At 53.9% G+C, this 21,684-nt stretch overlaps 1 protein-coding gene across 1 annotated transcript in view; it reads left to right on the top strand.

The window, feature by feature from the left end:
- Positions 1 to 2,966: 2,966 nt before the first annotated feature.
- The window catches only part of PSD2 (pleckstrin and Sec7 domain containing 2), a gene marked incomplete at its 3' end in the record, with an annotated part of 54,273 nt that continues 35,555 nt past the window's right edge, over positions 2,967 to 21,684 (top strand). The window contains 1 exon segment of the mRNA XM_080804478.1: positions 2,967 to 3,002.

Raw genomic sequence — 21,684 nt, 5'->3', positions numbered from 1 at the left:
AATCCAGTGGTCATCTTTCTATGGTCATCTCATTCGATCCATCAGGACCGTTTGACTTGGTCTATCTTCCTTTGGCTTATAGGATCCCACATTCTCCTGCTTTCTGTCTCCCCCCAGATGCTCCTTCTCAGTCTCCATTCTTGTTTCTCCCCTTTCTCCTCCCCGACCTCTGAATGTAGGAGGCTCTCAGGGCTCCATCCTGGGCCCTCTGACACACCCCCACCCCACCTCTGGGTGGCCTCATTACTCCTCCTGAATGTACGCCTAGCCCAGCCCTTTCTCATGGCTCTATCCACCTACCTGACATCCCCACTTGGGTGACCGAAAGCTCAAACTCCACATGTCCAAAACAGAGCACTTGCTTTCCTCCCTCAGACATGGTCTTCCCCACTTCTGCACCGTAGTTCCTGGCAATTCTGTCCTTCTCATTGTTCAGGCCCTCAGATTTTCCTTCACTCTTGACTTCTCTTTTTCTTATACCCAACACCTAATCCCTCAACTCATCTTACTGGATTTACTTTTGAAATACATCTAGAATCTGCTTAATTCTCCCCAGCTCCACGACTACGTCCCCAGTCCTGGAGTTTGGCAGTAACCTCCTAACTGGTCTCTAGGCTCAGCTCTGACCCGTCCAGTCTATCCCCAACACAGCAACTAAAGGGATCCCTTAAAAATATAAGTCAGGGGGTGCCTAGGTGGCTCAGGGGGTTAAGCCTCTGCCTTCGGCTCAGGGTCCTGGGATCGAGCCCCACATCGGGCTCTCTGCTCAGCAGGGAGCCTGCTTCCGCCTCTCTCTCCACCTGCTTCTCTGCCTATTTGTGATCTTTCTCTCTCTCTCTCTCTCTCTCTCTGTGTGTCAAATAAACAAATAAATAAATAAATCTTTTAAAAGAAAAATACAACTCAGATCGGGTCAGTTCTTTGCCCCAGATTTTGGGTGGTTCCTCATGTCACTAAGAGTCAAAGCCGTAACCCTCACACAGGTGGCACAGCTCTACATCACCGGGTCCCTGTCATCTCTGTACCTCACCCCCTACAGGCTCTGCTTGTTCCCTTTGCTCCTCGCTGTTCCAAGAACAAGCCAAGCACGCTCCCATCTCAGAGCATGTGTGCTGGCTATTCCTGGTCCTTGGACTCCCCCCCATATCTACATGACCAATTCTTTTACCCCTTTCTTGTCTTTCCTCAAATTCACTTTTTCAGAGTCTTCTGGTAGTGTTCTGTTTGAAGCTGTGATAGCTGTCACCCTGCCCACCCTCCTTATCCTCTCTATGCTGCCGTATTTCCTCCTGTAGTACTTGCCACTGTCTCTATTATACCTTTTATTTATTTATTGTATTTATTGTTTCTTTTCTAGTCTCACCTCTGCTAGACGTGTTCCTGGAGGCCATGGATTTCCCTCTCTGATTCACCTAGTATAGTGGTTGGGACATGTAGGGGCTCAATAAAAATTTGTTGAAAGAAGGAATGAAGAAAGAAAGTGTGATAATTTGGGAAGTGGTCTGCAATCTAAAAAGGCATTGGAACCAAGAAAGGGTGGGCTTCTGGTGTGGCTGGGGGTCATGGACATGAATGCCGTTTGCTGTGCAGCAGCCATCTGCCTGCTCCTGGTAACTCTCCCCTTGTTTGCCTTTGGGACATTTCTGCTCCCCTGACCAGGGCATATGGATCTCCTGGGCTGTACCCACTCCTAACTCCCAGGGGAGCAGGGACCCTGCAGGCCACAGTGATTGATTCAGGCCTGGGTCAATTTCACTGGCTGGGTCAATGAGATTGAGTTTTGAGACTTTGGCTTATATCCTTGGGATAGAGAAGGCTTCTTCCCTCAAAGGTAGACATAAGCTCAGAGGTGCCTTACTTACCCATTTTGTTACTTTGTGGGAAGAGCCTGCCTGGAAGTGGAGCCAACATAGAGGAATACTGGGCTACAGGTTTGGAGAAAGACATTTGGGAGCCGAGAGACAGTACTACCTGCAGCTGGCTCTGGTCCTGGGATTTTTCATTCACTTAAGCCTCTTTTTTTGGAAGCTGGTTTTTGTCCCTTGCTACCACTTACACCGTACCTGCTGCAGCTCATGAACTGGGAAGTGAGGAAGGGGCTGAGTAAGGTCTGCAACGTGTGTGGAGTGGGTGGCCCCAGAGGCAGTCTCAAGTGGGGGGCGGGGCGAGCAGTCAATTATTAGTGCTGCATGGAGGGGAAAAGGGAGCATATTTGCGTTGGCTTTGCACTACGCAAGCTCTCACTTTGTCAGGGGAGAGGGGCATGGACCCTACTGGTGCAAGACAGACGGATCCAGCTCTGCCAGGAGCAAGCTAGGCTGAAATGGATTTTGCCCAAGTTTGAGTGGGAAGTAGGAAGGCGGAGCTCTTCCCCAAAGAGCTAACTCCTGGTCTGTCATTTCCCTCCAGCCCCAGTGCACGTGAACGAGGTCCGCTTGGGCTCTGCCACTTGCTAGAGGTATGTTCTGGGGTAGGACACTTAACTTTCCCAGGTGCAAGGTCCTCATAGGTGAGATGGAGTGAATGCTGTCTACCTCCTCGGGTTTCTGTGTGGATGAAATGAGATAATGTGTGAAGTGAGATAATGCCAAGAACTCAGTATGAACCTGGCTCACGGAACACTCTTAATAAAAATCAGCTGCTTGGATTATTATCGGAGGTCTTTCCTGGCCAGTGGTTGTGCCTAGCGGGGCAGGTGCAGTTCTCATATCCACCAGCAGGTGGCGCCCCGACCCAAGAGAGCTCATTCTCGGCTGGACTGCTTAAATAAGGGCTCCGGAAGGGGTTGGGCAGGGCGGCCTGTCGGATCTCGGCTGGTTAGACTCCAGCCTTCCCGGCTGCGGTGGGGGGAGGTATCTGCATTCCCCTCAGTTCCAAAGAAGACGGGGCCTGGGTCACCATGGCATAGTCAGTGGAGCCTCAGTTTTCCATCCGTATTTTGGAAGAGCGTGGCCTTCGGAGACAGCCTGGGTCAAGTTGAGAAAATACTCAGGTTGGACCAGGTAAAGGACTTCCAGAAGGAGCGAACATACGAGCACGGAGGCCGGTTAGAGAGGGCCTGCGGCTGGACCTCGGGGCACGGCTGGGCCTGGTGCTGAGGCAGGGGGATGACCCATATGACCTCTAGTCTCTTCTCTTGATGAAAGATTGAGAGGGGGGCTGCCCGCCATGGAGCACCCAGGTACCCGGCTTGGCCTGGTGACGCGGGACGCTCTGGTAATTCTGGATGCGGCCAGCAGAGAGAAGCAGAGAGCCTCCCGGGCTTCGCACGAGTCCCGAGCACGCCCTCCCGGGAGCTTGCGGCTGGAGGCGCCTCCCAGGCTAGGAGTCCGCGTGTTCCCTCTTCTCTGCCGCTGGGCTTCCTGAGAGCGGGGAAGGGGAGGTTGGTGACGAAAGCTGGGTGAGGGGAGGGTCAGCTTCAACCCGAACTTTCTGCATCCTCTAGCGGAGCTTCCTCTTCCCTGGGTCTGAGTTACCAGGATGAGATCCGCTAGCCACTGTAATCCTAGGAGCCAGGACTTCCTGGGTTAAGGTGGTGTTTTCTCTCCAAGGATAAGGATTTGGGCGGCAGACAGGGATCCTCTTGCTAATCCCCATAACCCAGGCTTGGAGGGTCAGCTGGACCTCCGGAAGCAGGACAGTGCTCACCCCATAGCACCCTAGCCAGTTCCCGGCATCCTCCTGGACAGGCTCCCAGAGGCCCACAAAGGCCTTCAGACAAAGTTCTGGGCCAGGCTTTGCCTGTGCCCTGGGCCCACAGCCGGCTGGCTCTAGGTACTCCAAGTCCCTGGCACTCCTTATGGGGTTTTGTCCACTAGCCCTGGACCAGTGCTGGCAGGGCCCTGTTTGCTGGGGGGTGGGGGTAGGACAGGCAACTCTTGGAGGTTGAGCAGTCTCCCCTCTCCTTTCCCTCCTGCCCCTGGCGTTGCTCTTCTCCGGGAGACCTTCCAGCATCTCAGGCCTGCTCAGATGTTGTGGCCTTTTCCCCACGTGTCCTTCACTTGGCTGCAAGCCCAAATCTCTGCTCTCCGCAGGTCCTGCTTATATCCTCCCACTCATTTCTTCATTCATCCGTGCATTTAGCAAGTATGTATTGAGCTCCAACAATGCTCCAGGCCCGTGCTTGATGCTAGGGATCCAGCAGTAACAAGACCCAGTTCCTGTCCTCTTTGGAGTTCACAGTCCGGGGAGGTAGTAGGTAGGAGACTCCTAAAACTCGTATTTAAAAATTGATCTCATTTTGTGATGATTAGGTTGAAGCAGAGAAGTCGCCTGCTCCTGGAAGCTCAACCTACAGGGGTGTTTCCTCTGGGAAATCATCTGATAGGCTGTGAGCTGCGGAGGGAGGGACTTTGTCTGCCCCGCCCCCCCCCCCCCCCCCCGCCGGGGCCTGGCACAGGACATGCAGGAGTTCCTCAGTAAAGGTTTGTTGAACATATGGGTGAATCATCATCGTCCTGGCCATGGGATGGCCAGTGAGAATGGCTTTTCCTCCCCACACTCCCTCTCAGCTAACATAGAAGTCATAGGTAATATGGGGGATTATACAGAGAAGACCCCGAGGTTCCGAGGATTCCACCTGAGGCGTCTGTGGCTTCCTGCTTTTTCCTCACCGCACAGCTTCCCTACCGTGGGCTCCGTCACAGTCCTGTGACTCATGCATGGATCTGACCATGACCTCTCATCTATCCGTTCTTTGGCTTTATCATCCTTTTGAGTGCTAGCCCTGGGCTCTGGAGGAAGTGGGAACCCAGAGAAGAGTGGAAAGGGTCCTTGCCCTTATGGACTATCCAGTCTGGACAGTAATGGCACAGTGATGTGTGCTGTGATGTGGGAGATGGTGATGCTGTGTGAGTCCAGAGGGCATGCGCCCAGTCTGGGGGCCCATCCTTAAGCGAGGCCTCCTCTGGCCACTTGGCTGAAGGCGCTCCCACTCTTCTAGCTAGGGGTCATCACATCCCCATTTTCTTTTTTTCAGAGTACATATTAGTATCTGTAGTTATTTTCTTTCTTTATCTGCTGGCGTGCTCATTATCTGAGCATTTTCCCGAGTACATGCTATGTGCTAAGAAATGTTCTAGTCCCTGGGTGTACAGAGGCAAACAGATTTCCAGCTCTCCTGGAGCTTACGGTCTAGTGATGATAGTAGTGGTAGGAAGACAGATGATAACCAGAATAAGCAAGTAGGTATGTAGGATATAAATATGTGTTCTGGAGGAAAAGCAAGCAGGCTAAGGGGAGACTGGTGGTATTTTAGGCAGGGAGCTGAAGGAGGTGGGGGGTAAGCCATGCAGTTGCCTGGGGGAGGAGTTTCAGGTAGAGGGCATAAAAAGTGCAAAGGCCCTGAGGTGGGAATGTGCCTGATGTGTTAGAGGATCAGCGAGGAGGCCCCTGTGGCTAGAAAGGAGTGAGGTCAGACAGGTAGAGGGGCCCAGATCATGTAGGAACCTGTAGTCATTGTAAGGCTTTGCTTTAACTCTTAGTGACATGTTGGGAATGTCAGTAGTGGGATGGGGTGCAAGCAGGGGACCACTGAGGAGACGACAATAACAATCCTGGTGAGAGACGATGGTGGCTGCTGTCAGCTGAGGGGCAGTGGACAATTGGAGATGTGTTTTAAAAGTAGATCTCATAGGGAATCAGCTGAAAACAAGGTACAGGCAGGGATACTGGAGGGCAACAGGCATCCTAGAAGCCAGCAGGAGGAACTGTTTCAAGGAGGGAGGGTGATCTAGTGTGGCAGATTCTGCCAATAAGTTAAGATGAGGTGTGAGAATTGACTTTTGGATTTGACATCACAGTGGTCACTAGGGACCAGGCCCCAGTCAGTATATCTAGTCCCTTTGTACAAACAGGAGAAAGAGGCAGCTCCTCTAGGTGGACCCAGTGTGCAGGCTCACAAAAGGGAGATACCTCATTGTAAAAGAAAAGGTGTCTCTTCCCAGCATGATGTAGCCTTGTACCAGGCACAGCTGGATTTCCACTCCTTCACCCTTTACGTACCCCAGGTGCCTTGGTGCAGTGTCCAACCTGTACATCTATACTCATTAGCTGTGTTGGTGACCTTGAGGAACAGCGTCAGTGGAATAAGTGTGGGTGAGAGGATGAGAGTCAGGTGGGAGTGAGTTCAAGAGAGAATGGGAAAGAAATTGGAGAGCATGGACAACTTCTTCAAAGAGCTTTGCTGTAATGGGGGAAAACAAATGGCCCAATAGCTCGAGGGGGCTGGAAAGTTGGGAGGAATTAGCAAGAGAGAGTGAATGAAGAGAAGGCATCTTAGGCAGGGGACCAGCATAAGCAAAGTGAGGTTATTAGAAATGGTTGTGGTGTCTAAGGTGGGTGGGGTCCTAGAGCATCACATTTGAAGTGTGAGGTATCAAGAGAGAATACTGGACAGGTGGGCTGGAGGCTTTATCTTGGGGGCGAAGGGGCAAGGGCAGGGTTGGAGCATGGCTGGGTGCACAGCAGGTGCTCACTGAGTCCTCCAGGATTGGCCTGCGGAATCCCTACCCAGCCTCTCATTCCCTGGCTTCAGTCTACCAGCTGGAAGATGGGAGCCCTGGGTGTTGCAGGAGCTCTCTGGGCCAAACCCCCTCTGGACCCATATGCCTTTCTTCTGGTGCTGGGTCTCAGGTCCTGGCCTCTTCTCTTCCTTGGATGCACCACTCTGTTCGGGGTGAGGAAGAGGAGGAGGCCCTGCCTGGGTCTGGGGAGGCAGGAGGTCAGGTAGAGGCCTCACCCTGGCGGGCTGTGCTGGGCTGCATGGGCTGGGAACTGGACCCCTTGCCCCTGTCCAGCCTCTAGCACCTGCCTTCCTGAGACTCACCTTCAGGTGGGCGGGGAAAGGTGGGGGATAAGGAAAGGGCATCACCTGGAGGGAGCGGGGGATAAGGAAAGGGCATCACCTGGAGGGAGCGGGAGGAGCTGCTGATTCTTTTTTGGGCTGGAGGGAGGCTGAGGAATGTAGTGCTTTTAGCCGACCCTGTACTTTTCCAGGAGGCGAAAGTAGCTACACGGGAAAGTAGCTACACAGTAAATCTCTCTCTTGTGTCCAGTGCTCCTCTCACACAGAGGCCATCCCTGGGCTTGTGACAGCCCTTCAAGCCCTTTGGGCTAGTTGCATATTACACAGTTAAGTGAGATTCAGGGAGGAGATCTAGCTGCCTGTGGTTGCACAGCTAGGAAGCCGCAGGGTTATATCAGAATCCAGGCCTCAGGCCCTGGCCAGCTCGTGCCCAGCGCAACAGGCTCCCAGAGCTGCCAATCATGGGGAGCAGACCCAGGCGAGGGATAGGGTTCTGTGTGGCAAATTAAGCAGGGAGACAGCTCTATCTCTCTCCCTGCCTCCTTTCTTTCCTTCCGCATAGGGTTATCGCATTAGTTACTGAGCATACCTTGTGAACAAGAACGACCTTGCTTTCAGGGGGCTCACAGTCCATCTAGGTGGACAGAGAGTAAATGATTCATTCCATGAGCAAGTCCCTCATTACAGCTGGAATAACCACAGCCCTTTGAGTGCCTTGGGTGCCAGGTCTTGGGTGGGTGGGTGGGCACTGATCATAACAGCTCCTTTCATCCCACCCCAGCCCCACAAGAGAGGGATATTACCATCTTTACTGGGTAGTTGAGGAAGTGGAGGCTCAGAAATGTTGTCCAGCTGTGACTTGAGGTCATGGGTCCTGAGCATGGGGAATGTGGAAACAAAGCCCTGTGACTCCTTCTTTGCCCATGGCTCCTGTTGGTTGCCCCCCATCCCTACCTACAGGTAGCAGAGGGCAGAAGGTTAGAGGGCAGGACAGCAGGGAAGCCATGTTCCCTCTGTGCCCTCCAAGAAGATCCTGGGCACTTGAAATAGAGTGGCCCCTTGTTTCTGGGCTCTGTGGCAATCTCCTTGGGTTTGATGGGCAGCAAAGAGTTGTGGGCCGAGTGTTCTCTCAACTGCCCAGCTGTGTCCACAGGATCAGACTTCCTGAAACCTTAAGCAAGCAGCCAGTACTTTTGGGCCTCAGTTTTCTCATCTGTAAAATGGTTTATAGGATTGTTCTGAGGGTTAAATATAACACATGGAAGGCATGTACTGTGGACTCTGGCACATGGTGGATGTACAGTTAATAATGGAGGTGTCACCATGTCACCATGGTTGGTGAAACCCCAGCTTCAGCTGCGGCCCAGCTTGAAGAGGGAGGAGACTAATCACAGCTTGCACCCTGCATCTCCAATTACTCCATCCTGCTTAGATGTGTTCTAAGTTCTAAGATGTGTTCTAAGTGTTCCACACTTAGGGGTGTGCTTAGACACCCCTAATAGATCAGCAAATCCTCTCCCCTCTCTTACCCTCTGCTCCCTAAGAAGAGGGCCCCTAATTCCGTGTGTGTATGGGTTAAAAAGAAGGTCAGAGAAAGCTTCTTTGGGTAAGGGGCATTTAAGCAGGGATTTGAGGCCTGGGTAGGAGTTCAATAGGCAGAGCAGGATCAAGGCCTGACCAGGCAGAGGGTGGAACACCTGCAAAGATCTAGAGATGGCAAGGAGCCCAGTGCAGTGAACAGCTCCTGGGGCTGGAGTGGAAGGAAAGTTGTAGAAAGTGGCTTTCTGTGGTAGGGCTGACTCTACCCTGATCTCCCTCTTTAGTGGAACTGGACCTACTCACCCTCCCCTGTTCCCACAGCTTCTGGTCTCTGTAGATCCCTACAGGAGGGGCCCATTATTACCTATGTGAGAGGTGGCCTCTTGCCCTGCAAGAGATTCAAGGCCAGAAAGTCCTTCTGGGTGTCTAGTCCAGGTGCATTCCTCTCACCCTTCTTCTTCAGAGCTAGGATCCTGGGCAGGGTGGGGGTGTGTCTTTAAGGCGGTGACCAGCATGGGGGGAACTGTGGGGCAGGTCCCTCCAGAGATGGTTTTCACAGCCCACAGCATCTGTATCTCTCTGCCTAGGCAGCCTATCCCCCTGACGTGGTGCTGGGAGTCTGCATTCTTGATTGGATCCACCCTTCCCCTCTTCCTCCCTCAGGTTCTCTCTGCTTTGTCTGATCTTCTGTCCTGACCGCCCCCCCCCCTTCTCACCTCATGGCTCAGGTCTGTCTGTCCCTCTGTCTGTCTCAGTAGGTAGGTAGGTAGGGCAGGCTCAGTTTACCGATCTCTGAGATGGTCCACCTCATCCCCCACTCCAGATAGGATGTCTCCCGACTTGTGTGGGGAAAGGAGGGCAAAGAGTTAGTGGAGGAACAGACCTTTGGAGAAGGACAAGGACCTGTTCCCTCCTTCAGCTGGAGGAGGGCTGAGCCGAGCCTGAGGGTCTGAGGCTAAGGGTCCTGCAGCGCAGGGGTGGCGGGGGGAGCGGTGGCTGGGTCTGACCCAGGGTTAGAGGACAGCTGGGGCCCGGCTGGGCGAGGGGGGGCTGGTGTGGAACCTCGCAGCTCTCCCCTCCCCCACTTTCTTAAAGGGCCGGGGCGCGGGGCTGTGCGGGAAGGGGCTGGCCGCACCCTCCCTGGCCGGGTCAGGGCACACAGTGGGGACCTGGGAGCGGAGGCGTGGCCGGCGGGCTAGCCAGAGTGGCCGCTGTAGCCGCCAGCTCTGCTCCCGCTACCCGCCCCGCCTGCAGTTCCCCCGCCCTTCCCGCTCCTCCCTCCCTCCTTCTCTCCTTCCTTCCCTCCCTCCTGCCCTCCGTCCCCCCATCTCTGCTCAGCTTCTCCAACAGCCTAGGCTCTGACACCTGAAGGGACTGAAGCGGGCGCGGGGAGTCCCGACAGGCGGCGGCGGAGTGGGACGGTCAGTCCAGCAGAGGCCTCCGCATGGCCCCACCGTGAGAGGCTGGACCCAGCGACTGGGACCAGGAGCGGTGAGTGGGGCCGCGGGGCCACCTGGTCCCAAGGGCCCTCGTTCCCCGGGACCCGCCTCTCCCGAAGTGGGGTTGGGGTCCAGGCGGGGATGCTGGGGGGAAACGCATGCTGGAGGGCGCCGCCCTCCGCCCTCCATGCCCGCCAGGGTCTGCTAACAAAGCTACATTTTGAGATCAATTCCGTGGCGGCTGGAGCATCCGAAGGATACGGTTGTCATGGAGATGGGGCTGGGAGAGGAAGCCCGGGGATGGCCGGGTCTGGGCCAGGGAGAGGGGGAGCCACCAGAGACCCCAGGCCAGCCTGCAGGGCCAGTCAGGGCCAGGCGGGGTGATTGCCTTCTGGGCTCTGCCTCCCGATCCCCCCCTTTTGTATAATCTGAGCTACATGTGTGTGTTGATGGGGTGCCAATGGCAGCTTGGTGGCAGGGGACCCAGGGGGTTGGGTGGTTGCCGGGGCCTGCTGGCAGCTACCTTTACCACGGAGCAGCTTTGAGGATTTATTTCTGTTTCCAGTTTCCTAACTTTGACAGCCTGGCTTGTCGGCCAGACCTTCCCAGCTCTGGACTCTGCTGCTAGAACAGGGGCTTGTGTGGGGGCGTGGCAGACAGCGGGCAAGGCTGAGAAGGCCCATAATGGCCGTGGCAGCCGCAGGGAGGGAGGGGTCCTTAGAGCCTGCTGCTGGGGCTGGGGTGGGGCAGGGAATCCAGATGTGGGGACCACCCTGCCCAGCTGGCCCCCTCCTAAGAGGAGGTATTCTGACTGTTGCTGTCCCTGGAGAAATCTGGGGACTCCCTGAATCAGGGCTAGGGACATTGTCTCCACTCAGGCCCGGGCTGGGTGGGGGGGGGCACTGGCCCAGCCTACCCCTTTGTCTTGGGGCCATCTTGGCGGGTGGGGGGGATCCTGGAAGGAAACTAGGAACAGAAGCAGTAGCCACAATGGAAGTGGGTCTGAAATTCTTGGCAGGCTCGGGATAAGCCAGGCTGAGCTTGGTGGGTGGGTGAATGGAGAGCAGGGAGAGGGCTCAGGGTTTGTCCAGGGCAGATGGGCAGCCTGGGTCTAAGGAGAGGCATTTGAACTTTCTTAGGTTCCCCTAGCTCCTTCGCGACCCTGCATGCAAGAGCAACTTATTGGGGGGTACTCAGGCAGCTTAAGGGAGAGAGGGTAAGGGGCATTGTGACTACCTCCAAGCCCAACTCCTATCCCTGAGCAAATAGTCATTCTTCACCCCCCACCTGGAAGGTTAGAAGCCCTGCCTCCCAGGGAAGCTACAAGTTCTGTGACCTGGGATCTCTGAATCAATAAGAGGGGCCAGCTGCCCTCCCCTGCTCACCTCCTATCTCTGGAGGAGGGACCTGCCCACCCCAGAGCTCCCTCTCCCCAATGTATAGGGAAATATACTGAGAGCAGTGAGAGGGTCTCCGAGCAGGGGACATGACCCCGCCGAGCTTCTGTATATGGAGCACTACCACTGGCTAAGTACTCGCATACAATCGGCTTTAGAGGGAGATATTGCTAGTATTCCCATTTTGTGGAGGTGGATACTGAAGCTCAGGGAGAAGTTGCCTGTTCAGCGTCACTTAGTAAGTGGCAGAATGAAGATTCGTACCTGAGAAGAACTGTTTGCTGCTTGGACGTCTGTACCCAGTCTCATTTTCTTCTTCCCTGAGATGCAAGTTAGGAGGGAGGTGACTGTGTGCCTTTCGGTCTGGAGCAAGGGAGTGACCTTGGGGGAAACTGAGACACTAAGCTAGGGTCTTCTAGAGGGGTGGGATCAAGGCATTCCCATTCAGGACATTTGCTTGCAGGAAAATGACACTGGCTCCCATGACGGAAGATGTTCTAGACATCCTTTGCCAGATGGTCTTTTCCAGGAAAATCTGTTTTGAGAGGCATCTTATGTCTGGGGCTCCATATTTAGACTGGCTCTCACACAGGAGGATACACTCAGACTGTCGCCCCTTGAGGGGTGTCTGGGGGGGAGTGGTGAGCCTGGGCTGTATCTGGCTTCTTGCCACAGCTCAGGCAGAGGTAGGGCAGGGCTGCCTTGCTGGTCTCCCTGGGACCTGGTTGTTTCCTGCAGGGCCCTCATCCTTCTAAGTGTGTCTGCTCGCTGGTAAGTCTTCCTTGGGTGCTGGTAAGTCACCCTTTTTAGGTGGTGAGCCACTCCAGGGCTGTGCCTGCCTGGCCCCAGCTAACCCTAGCATCCGGCCATGGCCTGCTGGAATGTAGGACTGCCTCTCTGCCTTGTGTCCAGGCAGGCGGGGCCTTGAGCTCCCCTCTTTGGAGTGTGTCCCTCCACTCCTTTCCTTCCCCCCTAACTTTTTGTCTCATCACACCTGGTAGTGCAATGAACACCCACTTATATACCCTTCCCCTAGAGACCTAGATCTACCCACTGTTGACATTTTACCAACGGTTGTGTTTCTCTCTCTGAACCTTTTTTTTTTTTTTTTAAAGATTTATTTATTTATTTATTTGACAGAGGTCACAAGTAGGCAGAGAGGCAGGCAGAGAGAGAGGAGGAAGCAGGCTCCCTGCTGAGCAGAGAGCCCGATGTGGGGCTCGATCCCAGGACCCTGAGATCATGACCCGAGCCGAAGGCAGAGGCCTTAACCCACTGAGCCACTCAGGCGCCCTCTCTCTGAACCTTTTGAATGTAAGTTGCAGATACCCTAACATTTCACCTCTGAATAATTCAGCATGAATTTCTTGAGACGAGGACGTTTTTCTACATAATGACTATATATTGTCATACTCAAGAAGTTTAACCATGACACAGTTTAACCTAGTATATAATCCATACTCAAATTCCTCTCGCTGTACCAGTAATATCCTTTATAGCTGTTTTAAAAACAAGTTTTGTTCAAGGATCACACATCACAGTTAGTTATGTCTCCTTTGATCTGGAACAATTGCCCTGCCTTCCCTCCCCTGCCCCGGTCTTTTGTCACATTGTCATTTTTAATTGACACTCTTCCTATAGAATGTCCCACATTCTGAATTTGTCTTGTTGCCTGCTCACGAGTAGAACCACCTTAAACATTTGTTGGCAAGAGTATCACATAGGCGATGTTTGCCTCCTTCTCAGTGCTTCTCTCATCAGGAGTCCTATAATAGGCGGTCAGCTAAGTGAGGTCACTTGGCTAAAGAATCCCTTTGTTTCACTCCATTCCTCTCTTTCCACTTCCAGAAGCTTCACCCACCTGGTCATCCACACACCAGGTCAGCAAAACTGACTGAGCTAGTACTTCAGACCACGTACTGGAGAAGGGTGATTCAGCAGACACTGATGAGGCCTTCAAGGTTCTCCCAACCTCAGGGGTGGTGTGGGGGTGAGCCACAACTGGGGGCAGGAAGTAGTGAGGGGAGAGGGGATGGAGGGGTCCAAGAGAGGAAGAAAGGAAGTGGGGCCTGGAATGTGGGCTGATGAGTTGGCCCTTTCTCCAAAGAACTGGGAGCCACCAAGGTCTTTAGAGAGGAGAGTAATGGGCCAGGTGTGTGTGAAAAGGATGGAGGGGAATTGGCAGGGCCAGCGTGGTGGATAAGGACCAGTCCGGCTGCCATGACATGGCCCAGGACGAGAGGGCGGACACTGAATTTGGGGCTGCTCTGTATGGCATGTAGAGGGAATGCATGGTGGGAATGGAGTCGGTGGTGCCATGGCCCTGCTGGGACCCGGATGTGGCAGGAGGGAGGTGGAGAGGAGGATAAGGAGAGATGGAGGAGGTTGAAAAAACAGGCACTGGCGTCTGACTTGAAGTAGGGAGCTGTGTTGTGATGGCCTGGGAAGGGTGACGGAGGATGAAGTTTTGAGTATGTGGGATCCACGTTACTCTCCAGGTCAGAGGAACGGTGTGTGGGAAGCTCATTCCTCAGATGTTGGTGGCTGCCTGTGGCCACCCTCTCAGAAGCTCATTTTGGGATGAGGGCAGAGGGAAGGCCACTCATGACTGACAGCAGGGAATGGGTGGGGGGCTTTCAGGTACCAGCAGGGGAAGGAGATTGAGCACGGGCCCGGGGCCACTCTAAAACTCAGAATAACCCCTTCTGTGTGGACCCCCAACTCCCTTACCTCATTCACTTCTTCACGCTTTTTTAAAAAAGATTTTATTTATTTATTTGACACAGAGAGACATAGCAAGAGAGGGAACACAAGCAGGGGGAGTGGGAGAGGGAGAAGCAGACTCCCCACTGAGCAGGGAGCCCAATGTGGGGCTTGATCTCAGGACCCTGGGACCATGACCCAAGCTGAAGGCAGACACTTAACCGTCTGAGCCACCCAGGCGCCCCTTCTTCACACTTTCTTGGTGAAACCCCAGCCCTGGTTAAATCCAATGCCCAGCCACCCAGCCCGCTCTACATCTGCCCCTGAGCAGCTGAGCAGGGCTGAGAAAAACCACAACCCAGACCTTTCTTACTTGAAATTCAAAACTGTGAGCTTCAGGTGAGTCCTTAGCGCTGTCCGGCATTCCCACCATAGGTCCTGAGGCCATCTCCTTTCCCACTACCAGCTGACTATTTCACACTTTCTCTGCTATCCTCAATCCTTGCCCCTCATTCCCCATCCCCCCTCTCAGCTGATGATCCTGCTTCCTACTTCTTTGAGAAAACAGAAGCAATAGAGATTTTCTCAGACTTGCAGTGTGACATTCTACTGGCTCCTCCCCCATGGCTCGGCCTGCCTCCTGTCGCTGGGGTGAGGCCTTCCCTGGTTAAGGTTGCCCCTCTCCTTGTGCACTACACACTGTCCCCCACTGCGCCTGTTCGAGGGCATTGCTGCAGCCAGGGCCCCCTCCTGTCTTGTCACTTCCTCCCGTACTGGATCCTTCCATCTGCAGACCCTTGCTCTTGTTTCTCCTGTCTTACAAGGTGGCTCTCTTGTGTTCTCCGTCCAGCAGCTGCTGCATCTCTGCTCTCCTTCGTAGCCAAGCTCCCCAGAAGGGTTGTCAGGACTCATTATCTCCTGGTCCTCTCCTTCCACTCTTTCTCTGGACTCTACTCCAACTGGGCTTTCACCCCCTTCTGCTGACTGCTCTTCTCAAGGTCACCACGGACCTCCATGTTGCTACCTCAGTGGCCAAGTCTCAGTCCCCATCTGAAGCATCTGACACATTCATTTTCTCCCAATTCCTGAAATATTCTCTTTGACTTCCAACATATCCTTTCTTGTTTGCCTCTGGCCTCGTGGTTGATCCTACTCAGTTTCCTTCTGCTCCACCCTGCCCCCACCTCTGCACATGGCGGTGTCCCAGGACTCAGTCCCTGCACGGCCCATTGTCTCCCTCTACTTCCACTCCTGTGCCGACCTTGTCCGATCCTGTGGCTACACCTTTCCATGTGCTGCCAGTTCCCACATTTGTACCCCCAATTTTGAGCTCTCTTCTGAGCTCCAGTAGCTTTTTTAACATCTCAACCGTCGTGTCTAGTAGACCCTTCAAACTCAACTTGTCCAAAGCGGAGATTCCAATCTTCCTCCCTAGACCTGCTCTGCCCAGTCTTCCCCATCTCAGGAATGGCTCTGAGCTTCCCAGAGCTCAGGACCCAGATGCTGTTGTCATTCCTGACTCCTCTCTTTCTGTCCTACCCCCTTGTGCTTGCCATCAAGGGGTGAGGCTGTTGACCAGGTCCCACATCTTCTGGCAGTGGGCTATGGCTGAATAGGAGGGACTCTCTCAACGATGGGTTCGGGCGGTAGCAGTAGAATGGCCTCCTACAGCCCATTTCACACCTGCTGGCTTCATGCACATGCTGCTTGCCTTTATCTCACCTCAAGGAGACCACAACCTTGGTCAGACCCTGTGCTGAAGTCCTAAAGCAGAGACAGGAACAGGCGAGGAGAGGGGGAGAGGAGGATGATGGGGTACCCCATAGGGGTGGGGTCAAGTGGGGCAACAGCATTATGAGGTTGGGGAGGGGGTGGGGGAAAGGTCAGAGGGGAAGATGCAGAGAGACAGAGAATGTGAGGATCTAGGGAGTAGGAGTTAAGTAAAACCTGGGCAGAGAGAAAGGAGGATGAAGTTTCTTGGTTCATCTCTCCTGGCTGTTGAGCCAGACTGGGGGCTGGGGTGGGCATCAGCTGCTCAGAGATGGAGGCCCCAGATCCACCCTCAGTCAGGCGTGTTAGCTGATGCAGGGATGACTGGGAGGACTTTGCTCGCTTAGTCCATTATAGTTCTTGGTGTTCTGCTCTCGGTCTGCAGGCTCATGGGTCAAATGGGGCTCAAGAAGCTGAGTGAGTCCCAGGTACCCTATGAAGCTTCAGGAAGACGGAGCAATGGCCGATCTCTTAGCTAGAGCAGCCGAGTCCCTTGTTGTCCCAGATAGCAGAGGGCTCACCCCTCTGGAAGTCAGCTGGGGGTTGAGCCCCAGCTATAAACTTGACTTGGGATTTGACAGCAGACAGGAATTTCATCAGGGTTGAGGGGCCTCCAAACTTGTATGCAGATGTATGCAAATGCTAAGCAAAGGAGGGTGCCAAGTGGCTGGTGGGTGGGGAGGGAAGCATGTTGTTGTTGGAAGATGTCAAGGAAGGACCTTTACAGAGCTGGGCCCTGAGGCCCCTGAGAATCCCAGCAGGCTGAGGGGTACATGCAGATAAGATGCAAATGTGCACCCGGCCCTGGGGACCTCTGCCTACCCACCCATGAGAAAGAGAAGGCCGTCCAGATGCTCACTACCCAAGGCAAAGCTGATTCCCCAAGGGCCCAAACTGAGTGGAAGAAAGCAGGGTGATGCTGGGCTCCTTGATAACCATGGGCTGGCACCCCCTTGAAGGGCTCAGGCATATTTTCGGGGAAGTCCAGGGCCCTGGCCCTGGCCTTGCACCTAGAGTTGCTCTTCTGCCTGGAGGTGGACATGAAGAGGGAGCCTCGCCCAGGGTTTGGGAGTGTTGGTGGGGTCTGGACTGGAGGGGCCTCATCTGCCTCAGGTAAGGGTAGGGCACTTTATCTGGCCAGCCTCCTGGGCCCCAGATTGAGCCTTTTTCCTGCCTCCACCCTCAGGCTGGACCCCTCCACCCTCAGGCTGGGCCCCTGAAGCCCTTGCCTCAGAAGCCACTTGACAGGCTGCCAGGAGCCAATGTCTGCAGGGCCCACCGAACATTCTGTGCTGCTCTTCTGCACATTCCATCCCCAGTGGGGGCAGCCCACCCTTTCCTCTGCAGCCTGAGAGAGGGTTCTGGGAAGCAATGACTGCCACCTCTCCCTGAGCACTTGTGCCTGGCTCTGAGCTGAGCGCTGCACCCACACCATCTCTTCCAGTCTTCCTGCAGCCCCGCGAGGCAGATGCTCTTAGTACCCCGCATTTTACAGAGGAGGGTGCTGAAGCTCAGAGAGGTGGGCAGCTTTCCCGAGGTCACAGAGCCTGTGGGCAGCAGAGCCGGGGGTTGAAGGCAGGTCTTCCTGACTGTACAATTACGACACTGACCCGTTGTCCTGGACTCCCAGTCTGAGACCCTTGTTGCTGTATGAGGTGCTCCAAGTTGGGCAGACCCAGTGGGTTTGGAGGGATTAAGATCACCTTGAGGAATGGAGGCAGGGAGGTTCCCAAGACTCCTGGGTAGACAACCCTTCCTATTATCTTGGTTACTCTGCCTGCCCCAAGCAGCTGGGACATTAAAAGTCATGTAACCAGGCTGGTCTGAGCCTACAGTGCTTAGAGCTCTGACCTCCAGACTCCTTGACTGGCAGAGGCTTGGGGGGTGAACATGGTGAGCATGGGGGACCAGGGTTTCCACCGAGGGGTCTGCCTGTGAGCTTCCTGGTGTCAGTGGCCCAGCCCTTTCCTGGGGGAGTCCTGAAACTTAACTGGGGCCCCATGAATAGCATGGGACACAACTGGCCAAAGCCTATTCTGAGCACTTAGCACACACCAGCTCTTTTCACTGATCATGTTATTTAATTCTTCGTGTATGTGTGACAATCTCAGCTCATGTGCAAAAATCTGGGTAAGCTAAGGAGTCCATGTAGTAAGAGTTCTGGGAAGGATAGTGGGACTAATCGGGATGTCCAGAGTGGGCTCCCAGTGGGCATGGAATAGCTCTGACAGTGAAAGGCTTCCAGCATTTCCTTTGCCTTGCAAGTAGCCCTTGCTTGTACTTGAACTCACTGTGAGTGTCCAGTGTGCAGAGGTGGGATATCTTCGAAGACTGTCCCTTTTGTGGAGTTCATACCCAAGGCATATGGATGGGCTTCAGGGGTCCTTGAGCCTCTCAAAAATACTCAAAATGTTGTGCACATATGTGAGAGTCTGGGTAGGATCCACAGCGCCATCATATGATCAAAGTCCAAGACTTGGCAATGGTTTGGAATCTCTGATGTATATGGGGAAATGAGGCCAGAGAGAGGTTTCATTTCCTCAAACTCTGCTAGCATGTTGGAGGCAAAACCCGAGTCTCAGATTTGCTTCAATAATGACATTCCAGAATGATTTTCTCTGATCCCACTCCCCTCTATGTGTAGCCTGCCTGGCCTCTAAGTACCCTTGGACATCCCACAGGCTCTTAGATTTTGCCTGGTCTGGGTAGTACTCAGCACGATGGGTTCCCCACTTCAGTTCTGCCTCCTGCATCCCCACGTCTACCAAGTGGGCCTGTATTCCCCCATCTCCTCCCAAACCCAGGCAGTCACGTGATGCCTATCTTGGTCACCTTGATGCCTAGATGGGTGCCTATCTTCCCAATCCCCCACCCTAACCCGAAGCAATGAGTTGTCTGTTTCTGGTTCCCAGCTTCTCTCAAGGCAGAATGATTTTAATCCCAGCTGCCTAGTGATGTTGGTCTAGCTGGCCTGAACCTTATCCCTAGGCCTGTGGGCTCCTCATCTCTACCCCATCACCTAGGGGTATGCAGGGTAGACATGAGGGGCTGCCCAGCTCCCTTCATGTGTGTTTGTATGTGTGTGCATGTATGTTTGTGCCCAAAAATGCATGCACATATGGTTGCTCACAGACATGCGCACAGGCCTCAGTACCCATGCATTTTCCCCTCTATCTTATAGAGTGTGTCAGGCCCTGGAACCCTCTTTGTTGGGCACCCTCCTCCAGACCTTTCCTTGGGCTTCCCATAGTTCCTGGCTTGGATCTCTACATGGAATTCACCACACAAGGTATTCCTGTGATAGTCCAATGTCATTCCAAGCAGAATGCCAGCCTTGCCTCTTTCTAGCTTTGTGACCCTAAGCATATTCCTCAACGTCTCTTAGCCCCTGCCCATAACAGTGATGATGAAAATCTCCAGGTTGCTCATTCATCAGATATTTAAAAGAGTGCCCGCTGTTTGCCAGGCTTTGTGCTAGGTTCTGGGGGAGGTGGTGAACGTGACCCAGCCCCCACCCTCCTGAACTTACATCCTACTGAGGGAGACGTCAGGAAATAAGGAAGAAAATAGAAAAAGGAGTTTCAGTTCTGCTAAGTGATGCTTGGCAGATCGGATGCTCAGTGGAGGAGTGTGAGAGTACAGGGTGCTGAGAGAGGGCCTCTCTGAGGAGGCAGGATTGGAGTTGAGCCCTAAGTGACAGGAAAGGCAGTCATTTAGAGATCTAGGGAAAGAGCATTCTAGGCCAAGGGTACAGCTGGTGCAAAGGCCCTGAGGTGGGAATGAGCTCAGGGAGCAGAAAGAAGGCCAGTGTGGCTGATGGGGTGGGGGATGGGGAGAGGGCAGTGAACCAGCTTAGACAAGGCTTTTTTAGGCCATGCTAAGGAGGATGAGTTCTAATCGAAGAGCAGTGGGAGACAATGGAGGGTTATGAGTGAGAGAAGGGTATAATGTGATTTGTGTTTTCACAGTTCATTCAGGCTGTCATGGGGAGAGTGAGGAGGGGGACAAGGTTGTCTTAGGCACAGCTGAGACCCAGAAAGTGGCTGGTTTGGCATTTAGCCCTGGCCCTGCCAGTGTTCCATTATTATCTTGGGTCCACCTTAGTTGGAGCTGAAAAAGATGCCACTGATCCCAAGGTCATCTCAAGGGCAATGGGTAGTAGGAGCCCCTGCTTGGAGCAGGGCCTGGTTTATGCTGAGAGAGAATGCAGGGGATCTAGCTACTGCCAGCCTGTCATTTGTAGGCTTCTGCTTGGGATCAGTGCCTTGTGGCCCAGCTGTATTTCCTCCCTTGGTCTTGCCAGCAGGGTTGGAGGGGGCAGGGTCACTGCTTTAGGTAGAATCTCCTGCTTGAATATTTGAGCCCTTGATCTTGTGGGAGGATCTGACAGAGGGCCTGGGAAACTGGGGGCTCCTCCTGCACCTCCAGCTGATCCAGAAGGAAGCTATCCCTGAGTTGTAGCGCCAGCGCCTCAACTGTGTAATCTTGGGCACAGCCTTTCCTGGTTCTGTGCCTCAGTCTCTCCATTTGTCAAATGTAGTGGTGGGAAGGGTGAACCATAGCTACCTTTCCCCTTGATCCCTGTAGGAATTTGTTCTTCCTTGAATTTCTGCTTTCTTTGCATTCACGATCTCAAGCTCTCCCACCAGCCCTGGGGAAGGAGGAGAACAGAGGTGATGCTCCCATTCTGAAGATAGGTTCATAAAGGCCAGAGGGGACAGTGAGGCATCTCAGGGCACATGATGGTTCAGAGTGAAGGCTTGGGGTATTGTTTCACACTTCTGACCTGAAGCCCCCCTTTATGCACCCCTCTCTTGGGCTCAGAAAGAGAGGGGGTGTCCTGGCTCAGCTATTTCTGGGCTCAGCTGGCCCTCAGCCCAGGCAGGGACTCTGGGCCCCCCGCCCAGAGGAGCTCAATGCTGCCCCTTGTCTGCCCACCCCCTGAAACTGAGGACACGGCCCAGTGCCCGGTGTTGGCAGAACCTCTATCCCACTCCCAGCTGCAGGAGGACAAGGCAGGGCAGGTAGGGTTGGAGCCAGCCTGAGGCAGCTGCTGAAAGTTGGGGGGGGTGAAGTAGGGGCCTCCCAAGATGTCCTCGGTTTGTTTATAACCTTGGCTTTGGGGTTGCTGTAGCATGAGCATAAGGGGAAACTGTTTATGCTTTCAAATCCCAGCCTTCACTGGGACCTCAGACAGAATCCTGACCAAAGGGGAGGTACTTGGTCCTGCTGGGCTCAGCCTCCATGTGTGGGTGTGGGAGCTTGAGGCACCCTGGTGGAATTGGGTTGGAGCCTTGTGCCCCATATCCAATGGGCATCCAGGCCCCTGGACCAGAAAGCAGGCCAGAGGACTAGAACTCAGGCAGCAAGCCAGAAGTCCCCACTCTCCCTCCTCTTTCCTTTAGAAATGCTCCCCCCACCCAGAAGTCTCAGCTGAGGAGATGACCTCCTGTTCTCCCCGCTCCCAGCACACAACCAGAGGGAGCAGACTGAAATAGCAGCTGCAGCAGCAGGGATTTAGGGCAGACCAGACGGAACCCTTACTTAGTGCCGAGCCCCTTGGGGTCCCTGGCGTTCTAGGATCAGGGCCCAGATAGTCTACCGCCTGGATCTTCATGGTAGTGGTGGTGGTTGTTTTTTTAAATCTGTAGATGTTTTTTTGTTGCTCTTTTGTTTGTTTATTTGTTTTTAAGTAAAATCTTACACTCCTGCAGTCTTCAGAACTCTAGGAGAAATGCTCAGAGTGGTGGGTGGAGGCCCCAGATCCCTGTCTACCCTGTTCTCTTTTCTCCATGTGTGAAAGTCGAGGGTTCAATGAATCTTAAGTGGTCCTGTGGTGGCAGATACCCCCTCCAGGGCCTTGAAACCCCCAGAGAAGAAGACTGACCTTCCTATCCAGGCTCATCTTCTCTATGTGGGAAGTTCCTCTTGGAGTCTAACTCATGGTTTTTTTTTTAAAGGAATAAAAGATTGCCATATCTGATCCCTGTTGGTTCTGGTTTAGGAGGTTTGGGGGGAAGGCCTCATTATC

This window comes from Martes martes (genome assembly GCF_963455335.1).
Source record: "Martes martes genome assembly, chromosome: 5".
Lineage (NCBI taxonomy): Eukaryota > Metazoa > Chordata > Mammalia > Carnivora > Mustelidae > Martes > Martes martes.
This window is presented reverse-complemented; position numbering and strand designations above follow the sequence as displayed.